Source organism: Amblyomma mixtum, chromosome 1 (assembly GCF_055824585.1).
Source record: "Amblyomma mixtum isolate Tamu chromosome 1, ASM5582458v1, whole genome shotgun sequence".
Classification (NCBI taxonomy): Eukaryota; Metazoa; Arthropoda; class Arachnida; order Ixodida; family Ixodidae; genus Amblyomma; species Amblyomma mixtum.
The window spans coordinates 3,089,663-3,101,511 of record NC_143012.1 but is presented as its reverse complement, the minus strand read 5'-3'; the positions used below and the strand labels follow the sequence as shown (position 1 = coordinate 3,101,511).

The following is an 11,849-nucleotide window of genomic DNA, read 5'->3' as shown; positions in this document are numbered from 1 at the left end:
TTCGTTCGCTCGCGGGCTACGAAAGCCTTGCTTTTCGTTGTCTTAGCCCCGCCGTTCACGCTGCTGGCTCTGCTAGGCTCTGCAGGCGTAGCTTTGATGCAGCGCGCGTTACGTGGCGTATTCGTGATTGATGTCGGATTAGTTCGCGGGCTGGACTCAGAACTTGGGCTTCATTTTGTTTGAAGTCTGCTGTTTACGCGGCTCGCGGTGCAGGTCTAGCTAGCTTTCATGTTGCGCGCATCGCTGGACGTATTTGTTTTGTTGCAATTGGACTTCTTCGCACACGAACTCGATTCCAAAGAGGTGGTTCTTGCTGTTGAAGCCCCCGCTGTTCATGCTACTCGCGGTGCAGGACTAGCATTCATGCTGCGTGCACTGCTGACCGTATTTGTTCTGGCAGGGTTCATACCAAAATCGGTCGTTACTGTGCCCAGGAATAGCGACCGAACTATCGCTTGAATATTCGATATCTGCTTGGATAATACTTAAGAATGCATGCGAGGACCTCCGTCAAACATAGTTGCATACATTTTTTTTTTGTGTTTTCAACTTTCGCGTGAAGCAACTTCCTAAACGGACAACGTTTTGCTTCGAACTAGACTGAGTGAGTTTTTGTTTTTCAGCTCAAATTTTTTTCGCGCTGCTTCGACCGAAAGCGATTAATGAACTGCAGCAGTCCAGGTACAGTAGCCACTGTAGTCCAGGCTGCTGCGCATTATGCATGGCAATTACACGATTGAAGACAGTGTCCTCTTATAAGCCATTATTGCGTATGCTGAGCCAAGATGACAATCACTTAAACAAACATTAGAGTGGGTCGTAAAGCGCTGTAGCTGCGCGCGATGCAGCGGTCAAAAGCCTTTTTTGATTGCTGTTACTCAACCCATACAATTAACCCTAAATTCTTCTCGTCACAACCGTGTAACAATGCGCAACTAGGGCATCGTATTCACCTAGGTATTTACAAACGAACAGTAAGAGACTACCGTCAGTCGGTTCCTTTCAACGTTAGCCTGCGAAGTGTCCGAGATACATAATAACTCCGAAATAACAGCTCAGCTTTCCTGCCATAAAAAAAAAAATTACAACTTAGGTAAGTAGGAACCTACGCAGAGCCGATTGCACGAGCAAACGGGCTTTTGAGAGAATATAGTATGGCAGCATTACACCGCCATCCATTCATATAAAGCCTCGGCCGCATGTCTATTCGTACGTCGTACCACTTCCTATTGGCGGAGTTACTTTTTGATTAAGATTTGGCAAAAGGCGCCGGTCGAAAAACAATATTCCGAGGGTGTTCACTGCTGTGCCGCGAGCTCGCTCGCGCATGCTATTTCCACCGTGTGCACCGCAATCAAAGCGATCGCAGTTCAAAAAGTTCCGATAAAGCAGTGCAGCATAGGTCAGGGCAGTTGTTTGAGTATACCTATAATTTTTTAATCTCGCCGCCAAGCATACGCATTTAACCACAAGCCACCTTTGGACGCTGCGGCGGTGGCCTACACAGACGCCTGTCTCACGGAAACCGCGGGCTCCACAGCAGCCTTCTTCCTCCACCCTTCCCTCTCTACAACCAGCACTCACACAACCGGTCCATACACCTCCCCACCCTCCACGCTCGCCCTAGAAATACACGGGATCACCGATGCCATCACACACTTTGCCACCCTACCAAGGGCGTCCGCAGAACTTTTTCCAGGGGGGTGCACCCGATGTCTGGGGATGGGGGAAGCGGTAGGTTTGTAGTTGTTTTCTACTAGGGCATAAATAATATCCGTAATTCCAAGGGGGGGCAACCGCCCCCCCTTGCCCCCCCTTCCGGACGCCCATGCACCCTACCCCCCGCCCCCCAATACGTTGTTTATACAGACTCGCAGGCAGCTCTGCGTGCCTTCCATGAAAGAGCCCCCTCCCTTTCCCTACTCGGTCGGCCTTAGATGCCGCCCTCTCAGGATTAAGCCCACGACCGGTGACCCTTCGGTGGATCCCTGGTCACATGGGCATCCCCGGCAATGAGCTGGCTCACCAGCTTGCCTGCGAAACTATACACCGGGCGCCGGGGATCCCATGGACGAGCCCACCGACGGAGCTGGGGGTCAGGGCTTACAAACGTACTGTCGACGAATACTACGCGCAGCAAAAATTGGATTTAGCTGATTTACCACCACCGCACCCATCCTTATCGATCCGTGAAGCTCGCATTCTTCGCCGAATACAGTTTAATCTCCTACATACACCAGCCAAACTTTACCTATACCGGTACACTTCCACACCTCAGTGCCCAAACTGTCCACACACATATGCAGACATAGAACACTGCCTTACACAGTGCCACGCAGCCTTCCAGTCCCCCGCCTATCCTTTCCCCCCACCCCCACCGTGGCCCATCTGGCTCGCCTCCCTGGATCTGAGACTGCAACGTGCCCTCGTCGCCTTGGCCCAGGATGTACTGAACGCCTAATAGAAAGGATGTTCGAATAAAAATGTCACACCACCACCACCCATAACATGATCGCATTGCGGCTGAATCGAAGGCAGAAAATGCAAACAGTTGATTCAAGCGGGCGGTCCACTGAGCGCCAAAGCGCGAGCATTGAGGAACAACACTCTGAGGATATTCTCGACCGCGCACGCCACTTCCACCACTTGCACCGAATCAAATCGATCGCAGTACAAAAAGTTTCGATAAATGAATCCAACGCTGCTGGGGGCAGTTATTTGAGTAACTAACTTTTTAATCTCCCATGCCATGATCTCATTTCGAGCGAAGCCAAGGCAGAAAACGCACGCGCGGTCTACTGCGCGCCAGAGGGCGAGCGTTGGGAGCGTCTGCTAGCTTCACCCGACCTAGGTGCCGCCACCGTCGGCGCCCGGGAGGAGCCGAAAGAAGGAGCGCCGGCATAGGAGGAGGAGGGACGAGATGTCGTTACTTTTAGTTATAGTGAACTATACCCATGGAGGCTGCAGTAGTCTTGAGGGAGCCCCATGCAAACTCCCATAGGCGGGGCGCCAGCTTTCCCTCTAGGTATAAGAAACTTTAGGTCTGGGACATGTCGTCCAACTTCCGGTGGCTTCATCAGCGCCCGCTCCAGAAAGCGGCATTAAAGCCATAATGCGGCTTCATCTCCACTAGGGGGCTGAATGACGCATCGGGCGCCCGCATAGCATGGGCGCCAGAAAGTGAAGCCACCGGCATCGGCCCCTCGACCCAGAAGTCAGCATTTGGCAGTGCATGAAATCGGACCTCAGCACTAAGCGCAGCTCCTTGGCGCCCGTTTTTTTGTTTCGCGGCGTCGCCGTTGTCCGTCGTAACTGGCAACGGACACCTTAGTCGCGCTTTAAGCTGCGAAACGAATGGAACGGGAGCTTGAAAAGCAAAGTAAAGGCGCATAACTTTCCTCTTGGAACAGCGGACACACAAGTCGTGCTTTAAGGACGTGGCGGTAAAATTGGTTTTTGAGGAAAAGAAATGGAGCAGTATAAGTCTCACATATATCGGTGGACACCTGAACGCGCAGTTCCAAGGAAGGGAGGAAGGTGGGAGTGAAGGAGGAAATAGAGAGAGAGAGAGATACCGTAGTGGAGGTCTCCGTGATAATTTCGGCCACTTGGGGATCTTTAACGTGCGCTGACATCGCACAGCACACGGGCGCATTTCGCGTTCCGCCTCCATCGAAACGCGGCCGCCGCGGTCGGGTTCGAACCTGGACGAGCGCCTTAACCACTGAGCCACCGCGGCGGGAGGCGGTATAGTGACGTATGTGCGCTGCATGCGTTGACATTGACAACATTGTGCCAGAAACGCGGCGCTATAGGGCTGAAGTCATAGTGCGCATAACTGGCTCCATGGGTCAATGGACGCCTGAATCGCGCTTATAGGTACGCGGGGTGATGGCAGAGAGGTGTGGGCTGCAGGCATTGGCAACGCAATGCCAGAAACGCGGCGCTGAAGCCATAGGCCGTCGGCGTTCATTGTGTTCATTGGCGTTGGCGTAGACAACGTTTAACACTGCGATGCGCATAACTGGCTCCCGGGGTCAGTGGACGCCTGAATCGCGCTTATAGGTAGGTGGGGTGATGGAAGAGAGATGTAGGCTGCGTGCGTTAGCGCTGACAACGGCGAGCGAACTCTCGCGATCAACCATTAGGGCCATTTTTGATTGCGAAAGCAATACTACGCTAGGTTTAGAGCCGTCAGCGTGGTCCCGGCGGTAACCACGTTTGACCTTTAGACGACCCCCGTAGTGACGTCACACCGAGTGGAGGAAAAACTGGAGACCAGCTCGGCTCGTCGGCGCGGTCCCAGGGTAACCACGGCTCGCCACGCATCTGCTGCGCAACGCAGCCGCGAGGAGTCATCATCATCATCAAAACGTTTATTTCCACCGAAATGAGACTCCTTTTGGACCCCCCGGCACGCAGGCCTAAGGGAGCCCTACTTAGGAGCCTCGCAAACTAAGGTCTGGTGAAGACACATTGTCGCTTCACGGCCTCAGCCGCCAGCCGCGAGGAGGCGCTCGCTGTGGTGACGTCACACCAAGCGGAGAGAAAACTGGAGACCAGCTCGGCTTGTCACCGCAGTCCCAAGGTAACCACGCCGCTGCTGCTCTCTCTCTCTCTCCTTCCCTTCCTCTCTCTGAGAGAAGATTACGTGTGGATGTGTATATGTAAGGTGTTTCGACCAAGGCCTCGTTTGCTTTCGCAACCTACCGGGCTTAACCAAGCTAAGCCTCTGCCATTTTTTTTTACCTACACTGGCTACACTAGTGTAGCCAGTGTTTGGTTGGTTGGTTTATGGGGTTTACCGTCCCAAAGCGACTAAGGCTATGAGAGACGCCGTAGTGGAGGGCTCCGGAGTGTTTCATAATTTCATGATACACTTGCTACACTAGTGTAGCCAGTGTACGTAAAAATAAATGCCCCTATTAACGGCCACCTGCCAAGGTGGCAGGGTGGGTGGGGACTTTAATGTACACATAAAGACTGTGGGGATACACATGAATCCCCTGCCCCATTGTAACGGCCGCGCGTAATTATCACGCGATGTTATGCGCGCGCCGTTATGCGCGCGCCGTTCGGGAGGTTTTGTGAGGGAGGGCACTAACGCCACCCCCACTTCCTTTCGCTCCCCGCCGCGACGCGGCCGCGGAGACTTTCCCTCTTTCCCCTCTTACAAGGGAGAGACCTCCTCTCCACAGCCTGGGAGAAGGCGCGTTCCTTCCGAGGCTCGCTCGTCTTCTGGCGGGAGCCGTGCACACGCACAGATCAGAGATCTGCCACGGAGGCCGCTGCCCTTATCGCCCGGCCACCGCGTGTGACTTGACCGCCGCGGGCCGTGAGCGAGGAACCACGCGAGGTGAGCGGAACCTTCTTCCCCCAAATTTTTGCGTGCGTTCTTTCCTTTGTGTTTTTCACCCCCGTACGCGAGCGGAACACTCTCCCTCGTTACGGCGGTTGTATTGTTGCTGCTGCATTGTATTGCTCGGGAGCAATAAACGCTCATCCGAGTAGCATACTCGTGTTTGTCCCCTCTGGCCCGAACCCGCCGTGGTTGCGACTTACCGCACCGCGGGTTGGGGGTCACAGCTCTGACTGCTAGGGCTGGCGCGCTGGTGCTAGAGAGCGACAACTGCTTCTAGCCCTTTGATCGTTATCACAAGAATAACCCCCATAAGAAAAACAGGAATTTCATACCACTTTTGCGGGAGAACATCCCGTTCCTCTCGCTCGTAACGCCTCCCACGGCTATGACAACCTCGCGAAATAGTTGCACAGACCTCGTCTTTGAGAACTAGGCATTGGTGCATAAAGTCGAGCATATAATCATGATAATCAAGAACTGTTAGTGGAGTGTTTCTCTAAGAAGGAATATGAGTGAAAAATAACGTTGTCTGTAATTGTACAGTCAGGCCGGAATGAAACGCGAACACGCATATGTCATACATTTCTACTTTGCAGCGAAATATTCCTTTACAACCTATTTACGATTATGCCCTTCGGCAGACCCTTTATCCAGACACATGAATCAGGCTAGCTGCACACTACAGCTGAAAGTAGGCAGGTAAAATATTTTGTTTTCCTGACATGCGCTGTTCGCGTTTCATTCCGGCCTGACTGTACATACATGTCTTGCTTGAATTATTTGCCTAAGTCTGTCGAAGCGCTGAAACAGCTGATGAGCTGCGCTCAAATTTCGCATTAGGAAGCAACGTAATCGTCGGCAATTTTGTTGTGGAAGCAACACTACGCTAGGTGTGAGCGATTTCGCGGAGCCTCGGAGAGCCGCAACTGCGCATGCGCGAGGAGCGAGTGTGAAACAGTTAACTGCGTAATTTCCTTTCCTCAAATACAGTTTTCGTTTTCTTCATTACGGCCCCTCTTTCTTCTTTCACTCCCACTTCCTCCCTTCCTCTACAAACGTATGACGGGTGTCCACCGAGATATGTGAGACAGTTACTGCGTAATTTACTTTCCTCAAATACAATTTTCATTTTCTTCATTACGGCTCCTCTTTCTTCTTTCACTCCCACTTCCCCCCTTCCTGTACGGTGCGGTTCAGGTGTCCACCGAGATGACAGAGAATTATTGCGCCATTTCCTTTCCTCAAAAAGCGTTGCGTTCAAAGGGCAAGGCATCGCGCCGAACGGGTGGTGGCGTTCCGTGGACTCCCTGGCAGCGCTACAACACGCTGTCGCGTTCCACTCTCAAAGGCGAAGCTTAAGCGTCATTAATTAGCAGTTAATTAATATTAGGCATCAATTAGTAATTGTCATTAATTAGTAATTCGTTCTTAATTATGTATGACGTCATCCAGTGGTGACGTCACCAGTGCCACAGAGGCAGTCAAAGTGGTGCGGAAAAGAGCAAGGCATGGTGCAGTAATTCTCTGTCATCTCGGTGGACACCCGAACCACAGGAAGGGAGGAACGCCACCACCCCTTTCGGCGCGATGCCTTGCCCTTTGAACGCAACGCTTTTTGAGGAAAGGAAATTCTCTGTCATCTCGGTGGACCCCGCCTGCAGACAGGAACTCTTCTCTGTCCTGCCATAGCAAAACACTTCGACCCGAACACAGATGGGCGCTGCCCGCACTGTGGAGAGATGTACTGTGGAGAGATGAGGATGTACTCAGAATCCTCACCTTCCCCCTTCCCCCAACCCCACCCGAGAGGCATGGGAGACTGCCCTCCTCAACTGCTCCACACTGGAGTCCCAAAGGGCTCTAGTAAAGCGGGCGCGAGACGGGGCCTCGTCGTGCGGTACCCCGGACTAAGGATACCGACCATGTAGCGGGGTCTTCTGATCCCCAAACTCTCTGAGTATTAAAAATGTTTGTCACCACCACCACCGAACCGCACCGTACAGGAAGGGCGGAAGTGGGAGTGAAAGAAGAGGGAAACTTCTAGACAAACATCCGTTAGCGTCAGCCGCTCGTTTTGGCGTTACCGAGGCACACCAGCACGTGGGGGCCCTCGTGTGGTGAGTATAATGCCATGTAAAACAAATGGGCAAAACTTTGATAAACATAAGCTTTACTAAGAGCACTACCAAGACACACCACCAGCCAAACCCGGCGCAGCCAGGGGTATTGCTTTCGCAACTTACCGGGCTTAACCAAGCTAAGCCTCTGCCAAATATTTTTGTTTAAATACTTTAAACATATCTATTTCAGTTCGTTTTCGTTTTCCACTTGGCATTTCGTCTTTTCGCCGCTCTCGTCTTTTTCTATGACAATGCCTACCTGTTGCGCCCTCAACTGCATGAGGAGACCAGCAAAGTCTTCGGGAAACACGTTTCAAAAATGAGGGTCCATTGCATTGCAATGGAACGGCACTATAGTAGGCGGCTGGTCGTCGCGCGCAAAGCAGTGCATATACGGAGCCTCGTCCGCTCAGCTCTGCGTCGTCCCGTTGCTTTGAACATTACTTTGGTGTGCAGAAAACCAAAGTAATGTTCAACCGTCTAGCAAGGGAATTGGTAGCGAGGTGCAATTGGTCGCAATTGGTAGCGATCGAGGTGCTGGAAGTATAGTTAAGGAATATGTCTACTTCGGGCAGGTAGTGACCGCTGATCCGGATCATGAGAGGGAAATAACCAGAAGGATAAGAATAGGGTGGAGCGCATATGGCAGGGTCTCTCAGATCATGAATGGCAGTTTACCAGTATCCCTCAAGAGAAAATTATACAACAGCTGTATCTTAACGGTACTCATCTATGGAGCAGGAACAGAGAGACTTACGAAGAGGGTTCAGCTTAACGAGCTATGGAAAGAAAAATGATAGGTGTAACATTAAGAGATCGGAAACGGGCGGAGTGGGTGAGGTCGACATCCTTGTCGAAATCAAGAGGAAGAAATGGGCTTGGGCAGGGCATGTAACGCGAAGGCAAGATAACCGCTGGTCCTTAAGGGTAATGGATAGGATTCCAAGAGAAGGCGAGCGTAGCAGGGGGGGGGGGGGCAGAAAGTTAGGTGGGCGTATGAGATTAAGAAGTTTGCGTGGATACGGTGGCCGCAACTGGCAAAGGAGAGGCCTTTGCACTGCAGTCGGCTTAGTCAGGTTGCATGATTATGATGATGATGACGTTCCCGCGCTCTAAGCCCAAGTTATACCATTAGTGGGGTATAGATTTAAGAAATAATAGGTGGAAACCTTCTCTAGGCAGCCGACTTTGCAGTGACCCCGTTACCGAATCATGTGTCGACCGAACCTGCGCAAGGGCGCGGCTACTCGGTTGAGCTGCCGACCGTGTTCTGCTGGTTCACATAAGAGCGTCCGAAAGGTATGGTACTGCTTTTTCGATGTACCAATATTATGCCACGAGTGGGCTTTTATTTGTGATGCTTGGTGCAGTTGATTCCTAACAGCGCTTGTCAGTCGTGTCTTCATCGGTTTATGCATGCATGCATGGTTGATGGAGGTTTAACGTGCCAGCCGTATAGGCAAGGTCTCCGTAAATTTCGGCCACTTGGGGTTCTTTAACGTGCACTGACATCGCACAGTACGGGTCTCTAGAATTTCGACTCCATCGATAATCTACCGCTGCGCCCGGGATCGAGCACGCGTCTTTCGGGTCAGCACTCAGCAGCCGAGCGCCATAACCACTGAGCCGTCAGTCGTTTCTCACGCGCTGTGCAGCTGAAACGTTGCTGTTAGGCCAAGATAAAAGCATGTGTGGAAAGTAAATGCCATCTTATAGCAATAAACACAAGCCGCCATCGATGAGACGAGAGGACGAGACATCGGCCGCCTGCAACTCGAGCGGTTCTTCGAGGGGCGAATGTCAGGATTTCCATCATCGTTCACCTTTTCTTTGCTGCTGAAAAATTCGGTGTTAAGATGACCTTACCCTCATTGTCATTCCACCACTGGTCCTTTACGCTCGGAAGACAAGAACCTGGCAAGAACGTAGTGATTTATGCCCGTATATCCCTTTGCCGCGGTAAGGTACGTGAGACCTACATGGCTGTTTTCTTCGGTTTCTTTGAAATTACAGGGTGCTCAGTGGCCACATTTCTCGTGTTCAGCTTGCTTATTTTTTTATATAACAGCAGACATTACACAAGCACAACAAAACTGAAAATGAAAGGGCGAAAGACGTGACACTTTCATCGATTCAATTACACAACAGACACCGGAGTTTTGGGACATGCCGTTATCTTCCGGTGCTTCGCTAGCGCCCGCTTCGGAAAGCGGGAATCATAGAGGAAGGAAATAACTTTCCTCCATGGCGGGAATAGTGTTCCCGTTTCTAGCATAGAGGCTCCTATAAAAAAATAGGAAGCAGACCAGAAGTTCACCCTTATGGAGGAAGGGAATGCGGCATGCATTGCAGACACATAATAGCTCTATGACAGACACCATAGAGTTAATATAACCAACTGGCAGACACCTAGTCGATCTAGTGGAGATCAGTGGCTTTAACAGTTTGAAGTGAAAATAAATCTTTCTACAGTCCGTAAGTGCTTAGTGAAAAATGAAAGTATGAAGGTACATTTTGTTAATTGTTTTTATGCTGTTGCTTTGTTTATTTTGAACGTTTTGAATTTAGTATTATAATAACAAATTAGTACTTTATTTAGCCATTTGGCGCTGCAGTCGCTAACGGCTGCTTGCTACGCGCGCGAAGTGAACGCTGCTGAACCGCTGAACCGAACGTTTCGAACGTTTCTCTGTGCTCTTTGTTTCCCGCGTCACATCACGCTGCTGTTAGCAGTTTTCCCGCGATATCTTTTACTACGAGCGCTGTGTTGAAATGTGGACCCCGTTTTCCGCAAGAGTAAGTCACCTTCCATTTCTCTTAAGTGTTGAAAGAATCACCCTTACTGCGGACGCTAATGCGCCTGATTGAACCGTCGGCCTGTGTGTCGCTGCTTTGGTTTGCAAATCACAAAGCAGTATCAGTCAATGCTTTAAGTAAAAAAGTGTAACACTAGATGTATTAAAACGTTGCGGGTTTGCAAATCACAAAGCAGCATCAGCCAGTGGTTTACATACCAAAGTGTAACGGATGTGTTAAAACATTGCGTTTGCATGTGTTCGAGCTTTCGTTAAATGGGTACAGGTCGCTCTCACATATTTAGCGTCCTCTGTGACCTAGCTGCTTTATTTGCCAAGGCTGCTAATAGGTTTGAACCCTATTAAAATCAAGTGTTATCATTTGTGCTGGCAACGTGACATAGCTTCAAAGCCTTGTAAACACTGGTAGGAAAGGCGCGAATTTTTCCGTACATTGCTTGGGGTCTGCTCGTTTGCATTCTGGCAGGATTTTGTTTGCCATTCTGGCCTCTTCAGTGTTCCAATTAACCTGCCATGATTGCCATCAATGATCGTGTAAGAAGGCTTTGGTACAGTTGCGGAATGGAATAGTGTTCATTATCATGTAGTGATCATGAAACCCGTGGTCGTGGCTTTGTGGCTTTGCGTATCGCCTCCGATCCTAAGGTCGCGGGTTTTTCGATGCCGCCCGCGGCGGCCGTATGTCGATAAAGTCGGAGTACAGAAACACCCGTGTGCTATGCGAAGTCAGGGCACGTTAAAGAACCCCTAGCCCAAATTAAACCGGAGCCCTCCACTGCATCGTCCCTCGTTGCCCATGTGTCGCTTCGGGACGTTAAACTTGGTAATTTACGATTTATAAGTAATCAGGAAGCGAAAGTTGTATAGGTTCCTTGAAATCCCGTGACTGCATGCATAAACCAAGCAAGCCAAGAATGAACTCAAGCAGTATATTGTTGATAGCTTGTTTTGTGGCAGGTCATGGTGAAAATATGGATACTTTGTCGATTAACTATGATTGCCTGATTTCAGTTGATCTGTGCAGGGCTGCTCTGAGACAGTTCATCTGCTGTTTTGCCCTGTTATATGCCAAGTTGCTAAAAGCTTATGTAAGCTTTGTGCTCTGCCTTAGGCCTGGAGGTAGTTATGAACCCAGAGGAAAAATAAAGGAGCTGAGGGAATCTGGACAATCTGGGTGCATTACTGCATGGACTTGCCAAGCTTTTGTTTCATTGTGATTGAGAGCTCCTGAACTGAGGTAGTCTACTCGGTGGTGCTGCTCTGTATGTGAGCTGGCTGCTTGATGATGTAAGGACCCCTTTGCAGGCAGGGCTCCTTAAATTTTTTGGTAAAGCATTGCACCGTGCACAGGTGGCATTGTCCCTGCTTCACTTTATGCATTTCTTTTGGGGCACATGCTGTTAAAAAGTGGCTTCCGGAGGCCTGCTGGTCTGCTCAACTTCTAAAGTTTTAGTAAGCACTGCTCATGGCTGATGCTGTTTTTTTTTCACTTCATGCTTTTCTGTATAAAGGCAGGCTGCTTGCTACAATTTGTTTCACAAATCCTGTTTG

General features: G+C 50.5%; 1 long non-coding RNA gene across 4 annotated transcripts in view; it reads left to right on the top strand.

Moving 5' to 3' along the window:
* Nucleotides 1–8,514: 8,514 nt before the first annotated feature.
* The window catches only part of LOC149365261 (uncharacterized), a 44,201-nt gene continuing 40,866 nt past the window's right edge, over nucleotides 8,515–11,849 (top strand). For all 4 annotated transcript variants that reach the window (XR_016282555.1, XR_016282553.1, XR_016282552.1 and 1 more), the window contains exon 1: nucleotides 8,515–10,278. This is a non-coding gene — a long non-coding RNA (uncharacterized LOC149365261). The remainder of the gene's footprint in view (nucleotides 10,279–11,849) is intronic.